Source organism: Onychostruthus taczanowskii, unplaced genomic scaffold, assembly GCF_017590055.1.
Source record: "Onychostruthus taczanowskii isolate IOZ18803 unplaced genomic scaffold, ASM1759005v1 scaffold25, whole genome shotgun sequence".
NCBI classification, from domain to species: domain Eukaryota; kingdom Metazoa; phylum Chordata; class Aves; order Passeriformes; family Passeridae; genus Onychostruthus; species Onychostruthus taczanowskii.
The window spans coordinates 423,774-444,413 of NW_024499796.1; the positions used below are offsets into that span (position 1 = coordinate 423,774).

Consider the following 20,640-nt stretch of genomic DNA (forward strand, 5'->3'; position numbering starts at 1 on the left):
CGCATGAACCTCCCAGGACTCGAGCAACTGGATGCTTGAGCCTGGAGCTCCAGGGCCATCTCAGCATCCCATCCTCTTTCTGCACCTCCACCCATGGAGCTGAGAAGCTGAAAGAAAACTCAAGTTCAGCAGATAACAGGAGCCAAACCTTCGGCGACTCCAAAAGGGCTGCAGAAGTCAGTGTGAGCTTGGCTAAGGCTGGCAGCATGAGCTCAGGTGGACGTAGGCTGGTACCCAAAACACCTGGAAGATGAGCAGTTCAGACACCACTAGAGTCAGTTTTGCTCCTTCCTTCTAAAAGCTTCCAAAGTGCTTTGAGTTACCTTGGTGATGCTGACCTCTGCCCAGAGGAGCCACCCTGGAACAGCCTCTGGGCCTTAGTGCTCCTTCCACCTGCTCTGCTGACAAACGTCACAGGCCAACGTCACTGAGGGATCTCCTTGGCAGGGGTTTTACCAGTGAGACACAGCTCTCTGCCTGGAGAGCTCCTGGCTTGGGAAATCCTCAGTGTAAAGGATCCAACCTGCTGTAAAGGAAAACAGTGCCTGGTGTGAACTCTTTGGGGCAATTCAGGGCAGCTCATGTCAGGGCAATTCCTTGGGTGTCTTCTGCCCGCTGTATCATGGAACTACTCAGCAGCCACCTGCAGTGATATCTCTTTTCCTACTCACCACCTACCCTCTCCTCTTTCTCCCTCTCTCCAAGATGGCTATCACCTGGTGAAAGGGCTACTCCTCCAGATGGAGGTTGCAACTCTCCCTTTGGTTGTGAAAGCACAGCCCTTGAGCATCCAGGAGTTTCTTTCAGGGACTTATCGAGAGTTGAAACCTCCCCAGATTGCAGGATGCCCCAGGCTCAGCACAGGCTGCCCTCTATTACCTCCAAGGCCGGGAATTATGGATCTGCCTCCGCACACCTCCTGCCTACAACCCAAAGCAGAGTGCCCAGGAAGGTGGGAGATGGTGGGAAGGGCAGTGAAAGAAAACCAGGTAACAACCCAGCAGAAGTGAAGCAGAGGTCAGGAGTTGACCATGCCTGTCTGCCCACGTGTCTGTTTTCTCACATTTTTCCCAAGTGACTTCAGCTGCCCTTGCTGCACCCACAGCTTTGACCTTCAGACACTCTCCTCTTCCTCCAGCAATGCTCTACCCTGTGGCACCTTCGAGGTCCTTGCCCAAAGAGCAGAAACTCAGCAATTCAGCCTATTGGAGATCTCCACACCCTGTGGGTTCAAAGGCCACCTCTGGGTGCAGTGCTGGGGACAGCCGTCTCTCCAAGGGGATTTTCAGAGATCAGCTGGCTGGGCTATGTCTCTTCCCCTTTATGCCAAGAGCTTTCTTCACTGATCTTCTGATCACCAGTGCCTGGGAATCATAAAGGTGCACGTTGCTGCTCCTGCTCTGTTGCATTGGTCCAGTTCCTGTCCTTGGGTACCAGCAAACTCCCCAGCAGCAGAGGAGATGCTGGGTGTGTCAGCCTGGTACTTCCAGAGAGCAAAGGCTCTCTCTGCACACAACAGGCCTGAGTGCCCACAGCACCCGGGCAGCCCTTCCTGCCGGGGCTGGGAGTTGGGCTGTGATGCTCCCACATGGAAATGCAGCCTGGGCATCCTCCGCCAAACCTGCCTGCACATCCAGCAGCAGGGATTTCATGGCCATCTGGGCTCAGTAACCTGCTGCCAGTGGAAACACAGGGCTGCCAGTGGGATCCTGGCACCAGGGGCCGTTTGGTTCACAAAGAGGGAAGGGCTCTGTTTATTGAATCATTAACATCACTTCCCTCACTGCCAGCCAGGTACTCCGAGAGGTCTCTTAGGCAAGTGCTGACCTAGCCCAACCCTGCTAAGCTGGTAAGATGACATGGATCCCATGCCAGCCTGGTACTGCGTTCCCACTGCTTTCTCTGCTCCCGCTTTGCTATTAGTCATCCATTTCTGGAAGGTTTCTCATGCATAATAAAGTGTTTCAACACTTGCATAAGCCAATTCTTCTCATCAGGAGTGACCTGCTGCATTTCCCAACACTTTCCCTAGGCAGTTCTTCCAACTGCCACGAAATATGGAGTTAAAACATGAAGTTTTCTATCCCCCTCGAGGCAAAAGGTGTGGGAAATCAAACAGATAAGAATGCCTTTAATTAGTATAATTTGCATAAGCTCTGGGAAAGGCTCACCTGACAGCTCCAAGGGCCTTGCTTGTCTGGGAGCATCAGCCATGGCTAAAATGGGCAGATTAGCAGAGTTCCTCTGACTGGGGAGATAGTGAGAGTCAGGGTGATAGAGCCCTGGAGGCTCCATGGGTACCCCAGCTCCTACTGGCTCCTCCGTGGGGCACCCCAGCTCCCACTAGCTCCTTGTCTGTGCAGCCCAGATGCTGCTGGCTCCCTTTCAGGTCCCCCCAGCTCCCCCTGGATTCTTGGCAGGGCATCCCCTTCTCCATTTCCACCTCCCAGTTTGCAGCTGCTCTGGGCAAAGAGGTGACTCGTGGGCTGGGGTGAAGGGCAGGGATGGGAAGAGAGGAGAGGAAGCACAGGCACATCCCTGGATAAGGGGCTCGGCATGCAGCAGGGATGGGAGCAGGCCGTGTGGGCTCTGCTCTTCTCTCCCTCGCTGCACTCCCGCTCCCTGGAGCGCAGACGCTGCCGGTCCCCAACCACAAACCCCATCCCCTGCCGTCACTGCCGGGGGTGACAACCAAAGCCCTTTTCAGTGCCTCAAGGCCTTTGCAGTGATGAGAATCTCACCCCACACTACACCTAAACCCACATGCAAAGCTGAATTTCCCAGAGGAAAAAAATATTATGCTCAACCCGCCTCCCGCTGCACACATCCCCCCTCGGATCCCTCCGGTTGCCTCTCAGCTGCCTCAAGTCTCACTTGCTTATCTTCCCTTCCAGCTGGTCTGGGCGCCCCAAAAAGCTGAAGCTGCCACAGCACCCTTGACCCAGCCTTCACTGTAGCTGTGAGCCCTGTTTATTCAGCACCCAGCACATGGGTGCTGCTCCAGGACAGGCTTCTGGCAAGTTTAATAACAAAGCAAACTTGTAATAACTGCCTCCTAATGAGGTTACACAGCATCCCTGAAGGCTTTAGGGTGAGCTCTGTGCCAGGAGCTGCCGGGGCTGAGGTGTGAGCTGTCCCTTCCCACCCCCCTGACTGCGGTGCCTCGGCTCCTCCAGCCCTACATCAGCACCTTCCTGCCTTGTATATGTGCTTTATATCCAACCCTGGGGTGAAGGTTAGCCCCTCCTGTGTCATGCAATTCCAGGACACCCACCTCCTGCTCCAGTCTGCTGCAGAGCCTGTGCCACAGCAGGAGAAGGGTTAATTTACCCAGCTCCCTGCAATGCAGTTCATTGCTGCTCCTCTGTATCAAGCTGCTGAGTTTTATCCAGCTGGAGGTGAGAACTCTGCTCTTGGTCAGAGGATTCCAGAGGCTGATGAACCTCAGGGCTGGGAAAAAAGCCCAAATCAAGTTCTGGAATTTCCCAGCACTGGAAACAGAGTGAGGGTCTACATCCTGCCAGCTCATATACCAAAACTAAAATGCAGGTGGAAATCTGGCTACCAAGCAACCCCAGACCTTCAGGAGCAACATGTTTTGGCACCAGAAATGGAAGAGGTCATTCAGATACATTTTCTGCCCTTGAGAGTCAGAGCCCTGGAAACTGCAAAGGGACGAAGCTTTTCTCTGTCTAGAGGATCCCCGTGCTCAGGTCACTGACAGTCAGGCACCGGCACTGCTCATCCTCCCCCGAGGGCTCGCTGGCTGAGCTGTGAGCCGGGTTCCTGCCTGAGCTGGGCCCCAGGAATCCCCAGGGCAGCCCATGAAGCCTCTTCCCTGCTACACCTTCCCCTGAACATGCAGCCAAGCTGGGGGCTGTGTCCTCTGCTCCTGGGGCTGGACAAGCTTTAGGAAATTATCTTTCTTGTGTATTAAGCAACAGCCACCCTTATTCCAGCTCCTTCTGGCTTCCCCAGGCAGCTGTCCTCCCTCTGACTGAGGTCCTGGGACCAGCTGTGTAATGTACATCAGGGGCTTGTTCCCCTGCCCAGTGCTGAGCCCTTGGAGCTGTGCCTGGCTGGAAGCTGTATCCTCAGCTCTCTGCTTTTCCCCAGAGCAGTTTTCAGCCCTGTGCAAATGGTCAGGGCCACCCTGGGCCAGATGGCTGCCCAGTTCTGCTCCTCCATGGCCATCTGGTCCCTGAGCGTACTGCTGCCCTCTCCTCTGCCTTCCCCAGGGAGGCGTGGGGCTGCCCTGGGCTGGTTCCCCAGGCCAGCACTGCAGCTGAGTGGGGTGAGGATATGTGGGCAGAGGCAGAACCAGGGAAGTTGGGCTCATGTTTCAGCTTCTATTTTTATCTGGGAACCCAAGTCTGCTATGCAGAGGCCCCCGGGGGACACACTGCCTTCCCCAGCTGGAACCAGATACCATCAGAGCACTATCTGCCCTTCCCTATCACCTGCCAGACCTCCGGGTAGAGGACAGCATCACCCGAGGCACTGGGACATCCTCCTGGCTCCTGGTGTGCTGCGGCAGGAGGGAAGGAGCTGGGGAGCACCTCTGCAGGCCAGGTCCCCATGCCTCCATCTGCTCTGAGGTCAGGAACACTTCATCACAGGTGGAGATGCAGAACAGCCCTGACACACTGTCACCAGGCCACCACCCAGGTCAGCAGCCAAGTGTTGATGTCCCTTCTCAAGCTGGACTTCAGTTCTGTGCCAGGGGAGAGGGATGCTCAGGGCCTGGGGTCATGCCTGCAGCCCCCAGCCCACCAGGTGCCCTGCAGAGCCGGTGCTGATGATGTGGGGCTGCACCAGCCCCATCCCTTTCCATTTGTTAAAGCAAATAAACCTGATTTAGAGGCCAGAGCTGCAGGAAAATGGGAACTTGAGCCACTCCAGCCCGAGCAGCTCGTGTGTCATTGCAGGTTGGCCAGGGCAGGGGCTGCACTCACTGATGGAGAGCTGGCTCCTGGTGTGGGAGCCCCTGGTCCTGGGCAATGCCAGTGAGCAAGGGGGCACAGCTCGGAGGAGGTGAGCCCCCATCCCGGTGGGCAGCGCCTGCTACTTTAATTGGGGGGGAGAGAATAGGAGCAGCCGCAGAAAACGGGAATATTAAAAAACAAACAAACAAACAAACAAAAAACAACAACGAAAAAAAAAACCAACCAAAAAAAACCAAACAAAAAACAAAACCAGCGTGAGAAAGGAAATCTGAGCGAGGCCTGGAGCAATCTACCCAATCCAGCGGAAACAATGGCCCAGGAAGAAAAACCAGTTCCTACACATAAGGTAGAATAGGCTGGGAAGGCTGGAGGAGGGGCGGGAGGCTCCCAGCACAAACAAGCCGGGCATTATGCGGCTGCGCTGCGCGGGGCACCGTGCCCCTTCCCAGCGTGGGGCACCCCTAATCCTGGTGGGCTGGGCTGGCACCCACCCCAGCGATGGACAGTCCGGAGCAGCTCGGGCTGCCGGGGCTCAGCATCCAGGCTGGGCTGGGCTGCATTTAGCGCCCAAACTGGCTCAGCTCCCCGGTTTAACTCAGCTGGGCTCAACGTCCAGGCTGAGATCAGTCACTGGTCTGAGATTAGACCTGAAAATGGGATCAGAAACGTTTTGCCCGGGATTAACCAACATTTTGAAATTAGCCCCCAGGCTGGGCTCACTTCCAGGCAGGGTTTACTCCAGGATGGGCTCATCTCCAAACTAAGCTTACCCCCGGGATGGGCTGATCCTCCAACTGAGCTCAGCCTCAGGATGGGATGATCCACACGGTGAGCTCATCCCCAACAGGGCTCAGCCCCGGGCTGAGCTTATCCCCAGACAGGGCTCAACCCCAGGCTGAGCTCAGCCCAAAGGGCTGCAGAATGCAGGGAGTTGCTGGCTGGGCTCCCCCAGGCTGCTGGGACGTGGGTCCTGGACACTGGGGAAGTGCTGCACTGCTGCCAGCTTGGCCACCTCCTCACCTTCCCAGATCCCACTGTGGGAAGCTCATTGTCCCTCTGGTCAGCACACCCTGGCAGGCAAACCCTGGGCTGTGGGATGGGGAAAGCCCAGCTGCACAAATCAGCTCCAGCACGGTCCAGAGGCTGCACCCTGCCCTGGCCACGGGCACCGATCCAGACCCTTGGCTGTGGTGCAGCAGTTGGGATATGCCAGGGGGTTGTGCTCCCCACAGCTGGAGAGCTCCATAGTTTCATTCTGAAGCAGAATCTTAAACTCCTAAAATCAAAACCACCATCACGATCCTCACATGAGCAGTGTGGCTGTGCCACTGGCACTGGAAGAGGTGTTTGGCCCCCCAGGCCAGCGTTTGCTGCTGAGGTTGAGGACAGATGGGTGTCCCCAGAACATGGGCCACTGATTTATCCTGGCCTGGCACCAATTGTCACTTTGGGGATGGTCCCGGTGAGTGTGGGCCTACTCCAAAAACTGTCACCACCTGGGCACAAAGAGTGTAGGGAGGGAGCCAAAGAGAAAAGGCAGATCCCACCCTGACAGGGTCCAAAAGGGCTGCAGTACCCTATGCTTGGCCAAGAAGGACTGGGAACAAGCTGGGGCTCGGGAGGTGTCATGGAGTGTGCCACACTGATGGGGACATCCCTGAGCCGAGGTTCCTGGGACCCTGGGGTCCTGGGCAGTGGGCAGGGGGTTGCTCCCAGGCAGCCCATGGGCAGGTGAGGAGGACGAGGCCTGTGCTGTGCTGAGTTTCTTTGCCCAGTGTCTCACTGCAGGTGTGCCAGCATCCTTCTCCCTAGACAGCCCCTTGTGGGGTAGGATTTGTGCTGATCACCTCTGGGATTTCACACTCTGGCTGTGGCTGTAGGACATGCCATGGGGGAAGGCCCATGGACTGCCCAGCATTTACTGAGAAACCTTTGGTAGGGCAAGGGTGGACAAGGGGTGGATTTGGGTCAGTACCAGGCTGCTGCCAAGCACTTTTGGAAGGCTGTCCCTGTCTGAGGCAAGGGCTGAATGTACCCTGAGGGTGCAGCTCTTCCCACAGTGAGCAGAGCATGACACCGCACAGCTGGGTTCAGGCAGCATTCCCAGCACAGAGGGGCTCATAGGGACCACCACCCTCTTTGAGATCAACCACCTGCATCTCATCCCGAGGAAAAACACCAGCTCTTCACACACAACTTCTCCAAAAGGCTCCCCAGAGCAGTCTCAGAGAGAAGACACACTGGCTGCTAGCTGGGACCAGCGAGAGGAAAACCCTGGGAGCAGGGGAAGACCTCTGCTGCCAGAATAAGAACAAACCCCAGGAAACCTTGGGCACTTATTCTCCATGTTCCCAGCCTGACACCTCCCAGATGTGTTAACATGACCCCAGCGTGTTGGTGACACGTGGGGTCACCATGGTGTGATGGGGGGCCCAACCTGTCCACAGCTCCTCACCACAGCAGCAGGGGGTGCAGGGAGTGATCTACAGCATCACAGGCTTGTGTCACACACACAAAAAGGTAAAAAGGGGCAATAATGTGGCATATTTTTTTTTGCCCTTGCTGGGCCCAAGGGAGTTGCTGTCTATGTTTCAGTGGCCAAGTGGAGGAGGCAAAGCTGGGGCAGATGACAGGAGTGATCTGACCCTGCCACGCCTGGGTTTGTCCTTTCCCTGACGGACAGGACGTGGGCAGGTGAGTGGTGGCAGAACTGTAATTTCACCCCGCAGAAAAAAATACCTTCGAGTGAAAAATGCTGATGGGCAATTTGTGGGGGTGAAGTTGGAGCAGAAAGGTGTATGCTTCATTCCTCACATTCCTCTCCAGCTTCCTTGGGATAATGGCTGTGCTCCCCAGGGCCCTCCCAGTGCCCAGGGGGTGATGGAGAGGGCTGAGGATCCTGTCCTTCCACCTTGCTGCCTCCACCAGCTGGGCAGGGCTGAGCATCTTCCCCTCCTTTCCCATTGTGGGGGCAGAGGAATAGGACTGAGGTCTGAGTCCTGCTGGGGTCTGTGAAATGAAATCTGTGATCCGTGTGGGCTGCACCTTCAGGAACAGGTGGGTGAGGGACCCTCACAGGCACGGCCATGTCCCCCGGTGCCATCCTGCCGAATCCCGGCGTCCTGCCACGTGCACGGCCAGCACGCTGCCTGCCCGAGGCCACACCAGAGCAGGGCATCTCGGGCTCATCCCAGCGTCCGAGCACAGAGGGATGTCCTCTCCTGCAGACACCTCCGCGTGTCCCCTCTCCTGCAGCACCGCCCCGAAGCTCCGAGGAGGAGCCGCGCTCCGTCCCCGGCTCCCTCCCGGGCACTGCGAGGGCACCGCGCCAGCAGCTGATGGGAAAGTTCAGGGTCGGGGCGAGCGCGGGAGCGGCTCATAAAGGGCTCTTTGTGCCGCAGGTCTGCCCCGGCTGCCGTACGGAGCCCGCGGCCCCACAGCGAAATGCAGCCCAGAAATATGACAAGACATCTTTTTCCCAGGCTGCTGTTAAACTCTAATTAAACATTTCAGCACACTCGAGCAAGGGAATGTCTGCTTCTCAGGCCCGGGCCATCCCAGCTGGAAATCATCCCCTCCGATGCCAGCGGGCTGGTGCGGGCTGACCCAGAAAGATGCTGCTTGGGCGTAGGGATGATGTGAACCCACACACCCGAGGGGACAACCTGCTCCTCTCCAACCCCTCCATGCCAGCGTGGGTCCACTGCTGCCTCCCACTCTGGAGGAGGCATCCAGGCTGGAACAGCTGGAGAAGGGGACATGCAGACAGGTCCATCGTGGCACTGCCATCCCTGGCACTTTGCATTCCCCACCATGGGAGCTGGGGTCCCTATACCTGCTGGGGCAGCAGCCCAGGGTGCACAGCCTGCAGGGGCAGGAGGCAGCAGCTCCTTCAAGAGATGCTGTCAGAAAATCTACTGAGGGTAGAAATGTCATCCTGCTATTTTAAAGAATGAAAGAAAAAGAAAATGGCCCAAAAGAAGCAGTGAAGCCAGGCAGTTCCAGGAGTGAGGAGCCCTGTAAGGCAACAGTCTGGGGCACAGCAGCTTGGAGACCCCCCTAAAATCACCTGAATGTCCAGGACAGGTCTCGTGACAGTGAGCTGGCACAGCTCTCCACATTATTAAATACTGACTTTGGACATTAATTGCAGCAATTCTTCACCACCTTGTTTCTAGCAGGCACAGACCAGATGCAAAAATATCCCACCCCTGATGCTCTGGTGTCTGACCCAGCCTCATGGAGGGGACACAGTGTCACTGAACTACTGCCCTGCAGCAACCCCTGTCCCAGCTGAGCACAGCCCAGTGGGAGCAGCAGACCAAGGACAGGCACTGCTGGGGGTTGGGGAGCTGCTGGTTTCCCATGGGCAACCTCAGCATCAGAACCAGGTCACCCAGGAAAGGATTACTCCAAAAATGTGCCATTTCTGAGATCAGTAAGTGCTGGGAAAGTGTCTGCCCTGAGACTCCAAGCAGTGTGACAGACCAAGCAATGACACTTGTAATTTAGCATCCCATGGGGTGGAATTCGGCAGAACTGGTCTCTCCTGCTCTGAGGACATTCCAGCTCCTGCATGGGCAGTCTGAACTGAACTCTCTCAATACATACAGCAACCATGGGTTTATCCAGCTCTGCCCCCTCAGTCAGACAAGCAGCAGCAGCTCCTGGGGGAGCTTCATCCTGGCCCACTGAGGCCCCAGGGCCGAGGTTCCTGTCACTGTGCTGGCAATCACCCCTGGGAACCCTCCCTCTGGTGTTGTGCCTGCCCTCACTGGATGCTCCCCCCTAAGAAAATGGCAACACCAATCTATATCTGGTCCTCCCCGATGGCATGTGACTGTGGATGGCTGACAGCCCTGGAGGGGATCACTGCCACATGCAGGGCTGTCCCCAGGTGCCACACGCTTACAGAGTTTGTCCTTGTCCTTTCACTGCAGCGGGATGGGGAGGAAGGCTGGATTTTGGAAGAAATCTTGACTTTTCTAGGAAAAGCAAGGCAGGCAGCAGGGTCTTTACATCATCCCTGTGCAGCACCTGGGCTGTGCTGTGCTGTCCAGGCTTTGTGGGGATGTATCTGTCGCTGAATCCTGATCCACTGAGGGTGCCCCAGGTGGCACCGTGAGCCCCAGCCCTAGCACAGACACGGCTGCCAGGCAGCAGGGGAGGTGACAGCCGTGGGGACACCGACTGAGGGCACCCACCCCCGTGCTGTGCACACGCCAAGGGGGCTCATCCCTATGGCCCCCCAGAGACCCCATCCCACTGGGAACAACAACCCACACCTCCCTGTGTGCCCCAGCTGGGGAGACTGTGACACCACGAGCCGGTGACAGGAGCCAGATCCTGAACTATTGTCCGACTGTTTCCCAGGCTCTTCTACCGGCTCTGAGGGTGCGAGTGCCAGTGCAGCGGGGTCGGGGTGCGAGGGAAGCGGAGACAAAGGCGTTACACCGCCCTCCTCCTCCTCCTCCTCCTCCTCCTCCTCCTCCTCCTCCTCCCTGAGCTCAGCGAGGCGGGGGCACGCTGGGAAGGGAAAAGGTTCCCAAGGCGAAGGTGTTAAATACCCTTCTCCCGTGCTGCTGTCACCTCGCGGCCCCGGGGGTGTGAGAATCAGACTCTATTATCCCCTCCCGAGGAACTAACATACTGTACTAACCTTTTCACATGAAAGCTACGCTCTGTTTGCCAACAAAAGCCGACGCTTGGTTCCCAGGAGTGGGGAAAACCCAACCCTACGGCACTGAGCGGGGGCTCCCGGGCCAGCCCACCCCGCCTGCCCCAGACCCGCACCGGAGGGAGCGAGGGGTGCCCGGGGCTCTGCGCTTGGGGGTCAGCCGGCTGCTCCGCTGGGCTGGAGCAGGAGGAGCCTCCCCAGGGTGAGGGATCTTTCTTCCCCATCCCGGGGTGCCTGGGGTCCCCCTGGCTTGTCCCCCCATAGAGGGGTGCATGGAGCTGAAGGCGGGGGACAAGGGGGACTCCCTGTCCTGGGGTTTCCACTGCAGGGAGCCCTTCCCTGGGCATACTGCCCCAGCTGTCTCCTATCCCCAGGCTGGCAGACCCTCATCAGCTCCCCCAGGCTCCCCCTGAGCAGTCTGCAGGGCTCAGGCTGGTTCTTCTCCCACCACTGACCAAAGCAGGTCAGGCTCTGCAAGGTCTGAAACGCCCACTCGCTTTCAGGCTACCCTGAAAGGTGGGAAGCAAGACTGGGAAAGCATCACTGGGCCATGGAAAAATCCATCTGCACAACAGCTGAGCCCCAGCTCAGCATTCAGAGTGGCCAGATGAGCACTGAGCCCAGCAGCTCTGGCCTCCCTGGGAACATGGCAGCAGCAGGGATGGGACAGGCATCACTTGGAACTGGGACTCCCTGCCCCAGATATTGACAGACGTCTTCCGAGAAGATGAACAGTTGGGGTAGTAGCCTCCCACTCAAGTTTTTAATTAAACAAGACCTGTCTAGGGCATCGCAGCTGCTCAGGGCTGAGATAAAGAAAGGGCCAGAGGAGAGGTCTTGAAGTGAAAAGGGTTTTTCTGGTTTTTTTCAAATTAACAATACCTGTTCTGCCTCATTTATGGCTGGATACCCTTGACAACTTGGGGCAGTGGGCTTGAGAGGTGCCCAAGGCCACAGCAGATGCTGAATTCCTGAGAAGCCCCACACCTGGGGACACATCCCTGCAAGACTCTACAAATTCCAGATTCTCCTGTTGCCTTGGAACCTCAACTAGGTCCATGCTTCTAATGAGGGAAGCAGGAGGAAGGAGGGATGAGTCCTTTTCCTCTTCTCTATTGTTTCCTTCCACACCTACCTCCACCTCCAGTCAGCTCTTCCTCCTTGACCCCACAACCTTCCACTCCCAAAGGGCTGGGAGGCTTTTCCAGGTCCCCCAATGAGCTGCTGGCCCACTCCAGCAATGGGGTGACCCTCTGCTGCCCCAGCTCCATCGGCAGGTCCTGCTGCACACAGGCAGGTTGGTTCTGCATGGCTCACAGTTCCTGCCCCAGCCCACTGAGCTGTTTCACACGGGCTGTCAGTGGCAGCTCCCAGAGCCTGCGGAGCCGTCCCGCTGCCGTGCATCCTGCGGAGGCGCCTTGGCCTCACGCTGCTTTGCAAAGTAATTGAATTAAAGCCGGTGAATCACTTTGGTGCTGCCTGGCTGCTCCTCTGTGCATGGGTGCAGTGGCCCGGGGTGGCCCGGAGCACATGCAGGGGCTCTTTGGGCTGCTCTTTTTGGAGGGTCATTTCTCTCTCAATTGCTGCAGTCAGATTTGGGCCATCAGATTTGATCTAAATATGTCAGAGGACTGGAATTCACAGGGAAGCAAAGGCACAATAATGCAAGCTCTGTCCCAGTGTGATTCTGGGCTGGTTTCGAAAGCTCTTGGTTCACTCTTAGTGTCCTGGGAAACCTGGGGCAGGTTTAGTTCCTCACCTGACACAGGTGTCTTGGTGCTTGAGAGATGAGGGCAAAGCCTGCCCTCCCCTGACACGTGTCCCTGTGATGGAGACAAATGTGGGTGAGCTGTTGCTGCCTGTCCCTTGTTCAGAAACACCTTTGAGAGCCAGGAACTGAGCCAGGGCCAGGCCTGTGAGGCTTAGGGCAAGATGAGAAGAGATCCTTACCCAGCGTCCGGGGCAGACGAGGCAAGAGGAGGGAGAGTTGGTGCGGAGGGGAGGCACACAGAGGAGTTGTCCCTCAGGCCACTGTCCCCAGGCTTCCCAGTGCCAACTGAACCCCATGGGTCCTGAAAGGGTTGGTGTTTTCCAGGGAGGAGCAGGCAGAGCATTGTCAGACTTGCTGCAGCTGTGAGGGAGGAGCTGGGAGGGTTTGTCCAGTGTCTTCATCCCAGCCCAGCTGCCCAGACCTGCTCCCCAGCTCCAGGCATCCAGTGGGTCCAGTGTGGGCCATGAACAGAGTGGTCCTCAGGGCAGGTGACAGCCCTGGACCTGCCAGGGAGAGCAGTGATAAACAGGAGAGGAGACACAAACAGAGGGCTGGTTTAGAGGGCAGTTCTGGATTTTCTGCTTCCCCACCTGAGGTCTACCTGAACCCAATCGAGGAGGTCCAGGACCAACCAAATAACCCTAAGGCAATGAAATTGCAAACACAATAGTTTAAGCTGCATCAAGAGACTCTCAATTTTTCAAGCCAGTCCATGAAGGGATGAGCACATTGCAGTCTGGGTCATGCAGAAGCCAAGCTGGAGACCTGTCTGGCTCCATGAGCATCTTCACCCAGCTCTCTGTGGGTCCCTGCAGCCTGGTCCCCTCCTGCCGTGTCAGGGATCAGTGCCCTGCTCCTCACTGCCTTTGCTTGCGGCCATAGCCAGCCAGGGCCTCTGGCCACCACAAATCCTGCAGCCTGGCAGAACTCTGGGACACACAGGGCCAGGGCTGGAGGATAAACCCCTCTGAACTCTGTCTGAGCTGCTGGGGTGAGCAGACTTGGGGTCTGCCCTGGAGGCAGCAGCTGGGTGGGAACTGCTCCTGCTCAGCCCCATTTCATGGCTACCTGCACGGCTGAAGCACCTCAAAGCAAGAGCCCAGACCCTTGTACAAGCTCTTGCATCCAAAAGTGATACAAAGAAACTAAAAACAGACCTTCACCAGGTCCCTGGGGAGAATATTTTGGGAGCAGGGGCTTGCCATTTGGTCTTGGAGACTCAGCTTCAAAGTCCAAGGCACATCAAAGTCCAAACTTCCAGGTCTGAGGCTTCCTGGGAAAGGCGAAGGTGCCTGTCAGTGCCAGCCTCTGCTCTGCCCTGCCCTGCAGGAGCCTCTGGGGACACGGCTCCAGTGCAGGAGGTTAAAGGGGCCTCTGGAGCAGAGAATCCTCAGCAGCCCAGGGGACACCTGCTTGGCTCATGGTGACTCTGGCTGTCCCCGGGATTCCCGCAGCCTCTGTCTCAGGCAAAGAAGATAGCATTTATCCCCCCCATGACAAAAATTATGAAAGGAGAGATTATTATACCCCCTGCAGCAGACAGCCCAGAGCCTCCCCTCCTCCATGCAGCACCCCGATGGATGCTCTGCCCGGAGCCGGGAGGGGACCCTGGGAACGCCTGGCGCTGGTTGTCGCTGTCCTGCTGCGCGGCAGAGATGAGAGGAAAAACAACTCCCGGGGCTTCCCCTCCCCTCCGCGCTCGCCCGCCGCGGCCCCGCCGGCTCTTTCATCTCCCGGCCCGCGGCTCTTTCATCTCCGGCCGAGGTGCGATCGGGCCCCTCCGGCCGCCCCCGCCCCGCCCTCGGCCCGGCGCTGCCGCGGCCAAATGGCGCTGGTCCGGCCTGCCCCGGGCGGTGAGGCCGGGCACGCCTGCAGTCGCTGCCTGAGGGCTCAGCACCCCCAAAATATGGCTGCTCTCGGGTGCCTGGAAACTGAAGCACCAGATTTCCGCTGGTTCGCCTGCAAAGCAGATGATGCCGGGCTCGTGTCGGCTCAAACTCGGCTCATCTCTGTGAGTTTGTGCCCGCGCAGACCCAGCCCGTCGGGCGGGTGTCCCTGTGTCCCGGTGCTCCTGACTGCGGGTGGCACAGTGGTTCTCAAAGGAACCATCCCAACTCCCAGTCCTGCCGGGAGGGAAGCTCATCTCCATCCTGGCAAACAACCTGCAACCCACGGGCTAGCCACTGTTTATCCCTGGATTCTGGTATAGGGGTGGCAAGGCTGCACTGTCACCACACAGCTCTGGGTGTCGGGGCACAGGGGCACCTCTGCCAAAGGGCAGCAATTCCTTACAAGCAGCATGAAACAAGGTGCCTGCTTGGTGGGAATGAATTGCAAAGAGAGCACAGCTTGGTAATGGGAATAGCTGGGAGAGAAGGAGAACAAAAAAGAGAAGGGCCATGGGCTGGGCTGGGCTCCCGCCAGGCCGTGTCACTGCATGTCCGAGCTCTGGGGTAACACTGAGGGGGCTCTCAGTGAGTGCAGCCCCGGGACAGGGACATGTGGCATCAGGACAGACATGTCAGCACTACTGCAGCACAGAACTGCTCCCAAACAGCCAGGAATTGACACCACATTTCACACCACGAGCAGCTCTTCTGCAGAGAGCCCAAGGGATGAGACATGGGAATGGAGGCACTCACAGGCCAGGAGGGGCTCAGGACTCGGGGAGGGCTGAAGGCAGAGTGACCACGGCTCCTGGCACATGGGGCTGCCACCAGTGAGTGTCAGCAGCTCAAACCCCACGGTGGGGTTGGGATGCTGAGACAAGGGAAGCCCCAGCAGGACTGTCCTCATGGGCCGATCCAGCCCTTCAGGAAGGAGGTGTCCATGCCGGAGCAGGCCCGCCTGCGCTTCCTGTCCTGACTGACGTGTTCCATACATGGATGGCTGGAAGTGCTAGGAGTTTGCCCCATGCACCTCCACAAGTCCCAGTGAGGCATCCCAGAGAGCCCCTGAGCTCCAGTCTGCTTTCACATCCTAGAACCACAGAATCCCAGACTGGTTTGAGTTGGAAGGGACCTTAAAGCTCATCTAGTCCCCCCCCCGCCATGGGCAGGGACGCCTGCCACTGTCCCAGGCTGCTCCAAGTCCTGTCCAGCCTGGCCTTGGACACTGGCAGGCATGGGGCAGCCACAGCTTCTCTGGGCACCCTGTGCCAGGACCTCACCACTCTCTTTGTAAAAAAGTTCCATATATCTAATCTAAATCTCTCCTCTGCCAGTTGAAAACTATCACCTTTTGTCCTGTTGCAACAGGCCCTGCCAAAAGGACTCATCCTTGTCCCCATTCCCATTCCAATTCACAACCTCACCCTCATCCCTATCCTCATTTCTGTTCTCATCCTCATCCTTTTCCCCATCTGTGTGCTCTCCCAGGATCCCCAGGGACACCCTGGCTTACCACGTGCTGGCTCAGCTGTGGGTCAGGGTCTCAGCAGCATGGTGAGTCCCTGCACTGAGACATGCAGGGCCAGGGAGCCACTTTGGGCAAGTACTTAAAAATGCAGGTGGTGACTTGCTTCTTGGACCCACCAGGAAGGACCCGACCAGTTGAAAATCCAGCTTCTTGGAAGCCATTCCCACTTTTTTCAGAGGTCTTTCAGAAAAACCCTGGCTGCAGCCCAGCCCTAGCAGAGCCACGCTGCCCTGGCAGCTCCTAGGCTCCCAAGTGACCTCCATGAGTATTTCCATAGCTGCCCAACAAGATTCCTCAGGAAGGGCAGTGTACATTCTCAGCGGTGAAGCAGCCACGGTCCCACTGTGCTTGGAGCTGCCCCATTTCTCTGGGGTAATCACAGCTCATAGGGGAGCCTTCTGTTTTCCCTCCTGGTATGGTGGAACGTTGACACAGGACCTGCCAGCAGCAAACATTTGTCACTCTCCCCCTTTGCCTCCCTGCTGGACACAAAGCCTGTTGGTCCACATCCATACACACGTAGATATGGCTGTATAGACCATTTGGTTCAGCTCCTTTGAGCTTTTTTGACCCTGTGAGACTCCCAGAGCCATGCTGGAGCCTTTGACAGCAAAATTGGGCTTCAGAGGAGCGAGGGCTGGGAGTGAGTCCCAGCCTTGGTGCTCAGCTCCTTTCTTGAGCCTTGGGCTGGTGGATGAACCATGCAGAGCCCAGCCAGGACCAGTTGCAGAGTTCAAGGTCACCTTCAGCTCCTCACTGTCAGGTCACGGGGGAAAAAGAGGGATTTTCCCAGCAGGCTCCCTCCCTGGCGTGCTGCCTGTCCCCAGATGCTCCGTGTTGCTGCTCCAGCCTCAGGACCAGATGCAAAGCAGCTGATCTTCATTTGGCTGCTCCAGGCAGCTTCACTGCACCAGCCCACAATGCTCATGGGGAAATTCCCTGCCTAGCCTCTTCCTGAAAAGAGGCCAGAGCAGGAGCTGGACCAAGGGTCAGACCAGTCCTGGGCCCTTCTCCCACCTCTCTTGGGGTCTCCAGGTGGAGATTAAAAGCACCAGAATTGAGGGATGCTCAACATACCAGCAGATGTGAGGTGGGGTGGAAGTGGACACCACAGACACCCCTGGGACTCACAGGGCTGGGTGGTCATGCTCTCAATCCAGCAGACATTTCCCAGAAGGAATTTTTTAGCAAGATCATCCCTTTTCTCTGGGAAATTTCTCTGATAAAAAAAAAAGCTGAGATAAAAAAAAGCACCCTCCACGTTCCCACCCAGCTGTCTGAAGGAGGATCCATCCCACCTGGGCGGGATGGTTTGCACAGGGAGAGCAGAGCTCAGCTCCCAGGGACCCCCTGAGCATCCCTGCTCACCTCGGCAGACACGGGACAGGGCTGGGACCACTCCGGGCTGGCTGCTCGTGTTCCCACGTCCCTCCTTGACGTCACCCCGAAAGCTCTGAGTGAAAGGGGGGCCCTCGGGCACCGGACAATAGCGCTTTCCTTCCCATCAATAGCGGCGAGAGCCACGCTGGGCTGACACGGAACTGTGCACAACAAAAGCCAGTGTCCGAACAAATCTTCTCAGGAGCTGGGCTCCCCCGGGTGACCCGGGGTTAGCCCGGACTTTTGCTCCCGCCCGGCCCTCCGGAGCAGGAATGTCCCTCCGTGCTGCGCCATGGCTGGTTCCCACGCTTCCAACCTGCTTTCCTATTTATCAGCAACCAGCCCCTAATCCCCTTTGTGAAGGCCCAATTCAAGCTCAGCACAATGTGGCGAAAAGGGAGGGGGTGGGCGGGAGAAGAGGGAGGGGAAAATGGTCCCAGAGAATGAAAATCAAACCCTTTACCTTTTCCCCCCAGCTCTGATGACGAGTCCCTAGGGACTCTTCAGGCTGTCACCTCCCTGGGCAGTGCCAGGCTATGGCAGGGCACGGGCCCAGCCCAGTGGAAGGGGTTCCTGCTGGGATGTGCTGATGGCTAAGGAAGAAGTAAACACAGGCATTGAAAGATCCACTTGTGTACCCTCACAGGTTACTTCGGCTTTGCCACCCACTGCTCTCACATGATTAGATATTAGGAATTTTTTTTAACAGAAAAGGTTGTAAAGGCCTGAAACAGGCTGCCCAGGGCAGTGGTGGAGTCAGCATCCTTGGCATGTGAGGACATAGTTTAGTGGTGAACGTCGTGGTGATCACGATTGGGCTTGATGATCTTAAAGGACTTTTCCAACCTTAAGAGTTCCAAGATTCTGTGATTCTGTGACTCCGTGATCCTCTCCTTCTGTGGCTTCCTTCATCAGGGATGTGCCTGCACTCCCCATGTGTTCCCAATAGGATGGATGTGTGTGCTGGAACATCACTGGAGGGTGTCTGTGGGAGAGCAGGGAATGTTGTGATTCACTCCTGTTCAGCCACCTCACAGCAGCCCCTCCCTGCTACTGCATCCTCTCTGCTCACAAACTTCCTCGGGAGGAATAACCCATTGGAATTTCCCCAGCTCTGGGTGTGATGCTCCATGCTGGGCTCCATCCTCCCTGGGGCTGATCCCCTTGGCCAGCTCCTGTTTGCTTTAGGAGAGGATTCACAAGCCCTTCCCCAGATAACTTTGGAACAAAACAGTTTCCAAAGGCTGTGCTACTTACAAATGAGGGGGTTTGAGCCTTTGTCCCAAATCCAATGCTGTTTTCTTTGCAAACGGCAGGGGAAAAACGTAAAAGCAGAAGAGCTGACCTCAAATGCTAATCTTGTTAGGTTAAACTGTTCACTAAACAGATGGAGGTGCAAGGCAATGGGATTTTTGTCTTTCCAAGGAAGGGGTTAGGCTTGGAGGGCACAGAGGTCATTCCAGGCAAACTGGCAGCTTTGCTCTTTGTGTCACAAGAGCAGGGGGAAAGTGAAGGGGCATAAATGCTCCCAGCTGAGCTGGTCTGGTGGTCTCACAGGATGAAGCCCCAAGCCTCACTCTTGGTTATTCAGAGCCAGCACAAGGCCAAGACACCCCAAAGGGACACACTACCAAAGACTCTATTGCTCCTCAGGGCCACACCATCTCAGCATTCCCCATGGAATGGTGATACTCCCAAGAGCCACCCTATGGCCACTCCAGTGCTTGGCCCTTTTGGAGCACTGGAGGGGTGGCATCTCCACAGAGCCAAGCCTCACCTTTCCTTGAGCTTTTTGTGGGAAGGAGAGGAAAGCCAAGGTCTCTGTGGGCAGGGAGGCTGCTGGTACCTGTTGGAGGCTCTGGTAGAGATGGAAGGTGGTGTGTCCCCATCCTGCTCTCCCTGTGCTCCTCAGCAGACAGAGCTAGCAGGGAATGTGGGCCCGTCTCTGCCAGCCCAGGGACAAAGGCTCTGCTCTAGGCACCGTGCTGTGCTCCAAGTCAATGATTGCTCCCAACTCCCTGCCCTTCCTGCCCCTCCTGCCCTTCCTGCATGTGCAAGCACATCCTCAGCCTGCTGTTACCCTGGTGAATCCCTGGGCTGCTCTGCAGGGTATGTGAGATGAAGCAACAGCAGAAGCAAAACCACAGAAGTATGAAGAATTGGTCAAAAACCCCAAATGACGCCATCTGGATCTGACAAACTGACAGGCAGACAGAAGGAACTACCCTTAGTGGTCCAGCACTAACAGGATCTGCTCCCCAACAGCAGCAGAGGTTGTGGGAAGGAAAGGGAGGGGGTCCTCCACGTGGTCAAGGAGAGGCTAGCTGTGAGAGGTGGGACCACCGTGATGCTGAAGCCAGTAGGATGTGAGATTCCCTCCTGCAGCACACTGAGCCCAGGTTTAGTGACCTTGGAGGCTAAATACTCAAAGTATTCAAAAAGGCTCCAGATTTTAGGCCTGAACTCTCTGCACTGCTGACAAGACACAGGATAACCATGTGCTGGACCTGCTAAGGTGGGCATGAAATTCCTTGTTTTAAAATAAATGCTAAGGAGAGGGTGCTGGAGGGGTGTCCTTTGGGTCCTAGAGACTGTCAGCCTGTCTCAGCATCACCCAGAACTGGAGCCTAACAAATCTGGAAAACTGGAGCCTAATGTGGGAAGTTAGTCAGTACAGACAAATTCCTGCCCAAGTGGCTGCTTCCAGCCAGCAGCCACAGCAGCACAGCCAGCAGTGCCCACAGCTGCCCCTGCGGGACTCCTGCTCTGCCCAGTCCAGCCCAAAGCCACCTGTGAGCTGAGGCTTGTTGGGGACAAGGGTCCCCTCGACTGCTCAGCCTGGACCCCCATCTGGCTGGGTCTGCTGGCACTGAACGGTGGGGAGTGGGCACTCCCGGCATCACTGGGAGGAAACTTCCAACAGAATCATGCCAAGATCAGGACAGATCCCACGGTCCCAGCTGGGATGAGCTCTGCCAGCTGCTCCTCCAGGCCGGCCCACGCGGGGCTCTGTGTCCTCCTGGGGGCCACAGCCACAGTGACCACCGAGCAGAGTGACCACTGAGCAGAGTGACCACTGGGCAGAGTAGCCACCAAGGAGTGTGACCACTGAGCAGAGTGATCAATGAGCAGAGTGACCACTGGGCAGAGTGACCATTGGGCAGAGTAGCCACCAAGCAGAGTGACCACTGAGCAGAGTGATCGCTGAGCAGAGTGATCACTGAGCAGAGTGACCACTGAGCAGTATGAACATTGAGCAGAGTGACCATTGAGCAGAGTGACCACCAAGCAGAGTGACCACGCTCCCAGCAGGCACCTTCACACCCTGGCCCCGCCTCACCCAGCATGGTCCAGGCTGAGAATTCGCCATTGCGTGTCCGTCTCCCCCAGCATTCAAAACAAACAGGAGATGTGAAAACACAGCGTCTAGAAAAATGTGAGAAGATGAA

General features: G+C 56.9%; 1 protein-coding gene across 7 annotated transcripts in view; it reads right to left on the bottom strand.

The window, feature by feature from the left end:
- Window positions 1–20,640, bottom strand: part of EXD3 (exonuclease 3'-5' domain containing 3) — a 251,278-nt gene that overhangs the window by 13,470 nt on the left and 217,168 nt on the right. Inside the window, exons 21-22 of one of the 7 annotated variants that reach the window (XR_005952833.1) lie at window positions 12,574–12,897; window positions 12,383–12,446 (exon numbers count right to left, since the gene is read on the bottom strand). The exons of the other annotated variants lie outside the window; for them this stretch is intronic. The gene's annotated coding sequence lies outside the window, so the exon portion shown is untranslated. The remainder of the gene's footprint in view (window positions 1–12,382; window positions 12,447–12,573; window positions 12,898–20,640) is intronic. 7 annotated transcript variants of the gene reach the window in all.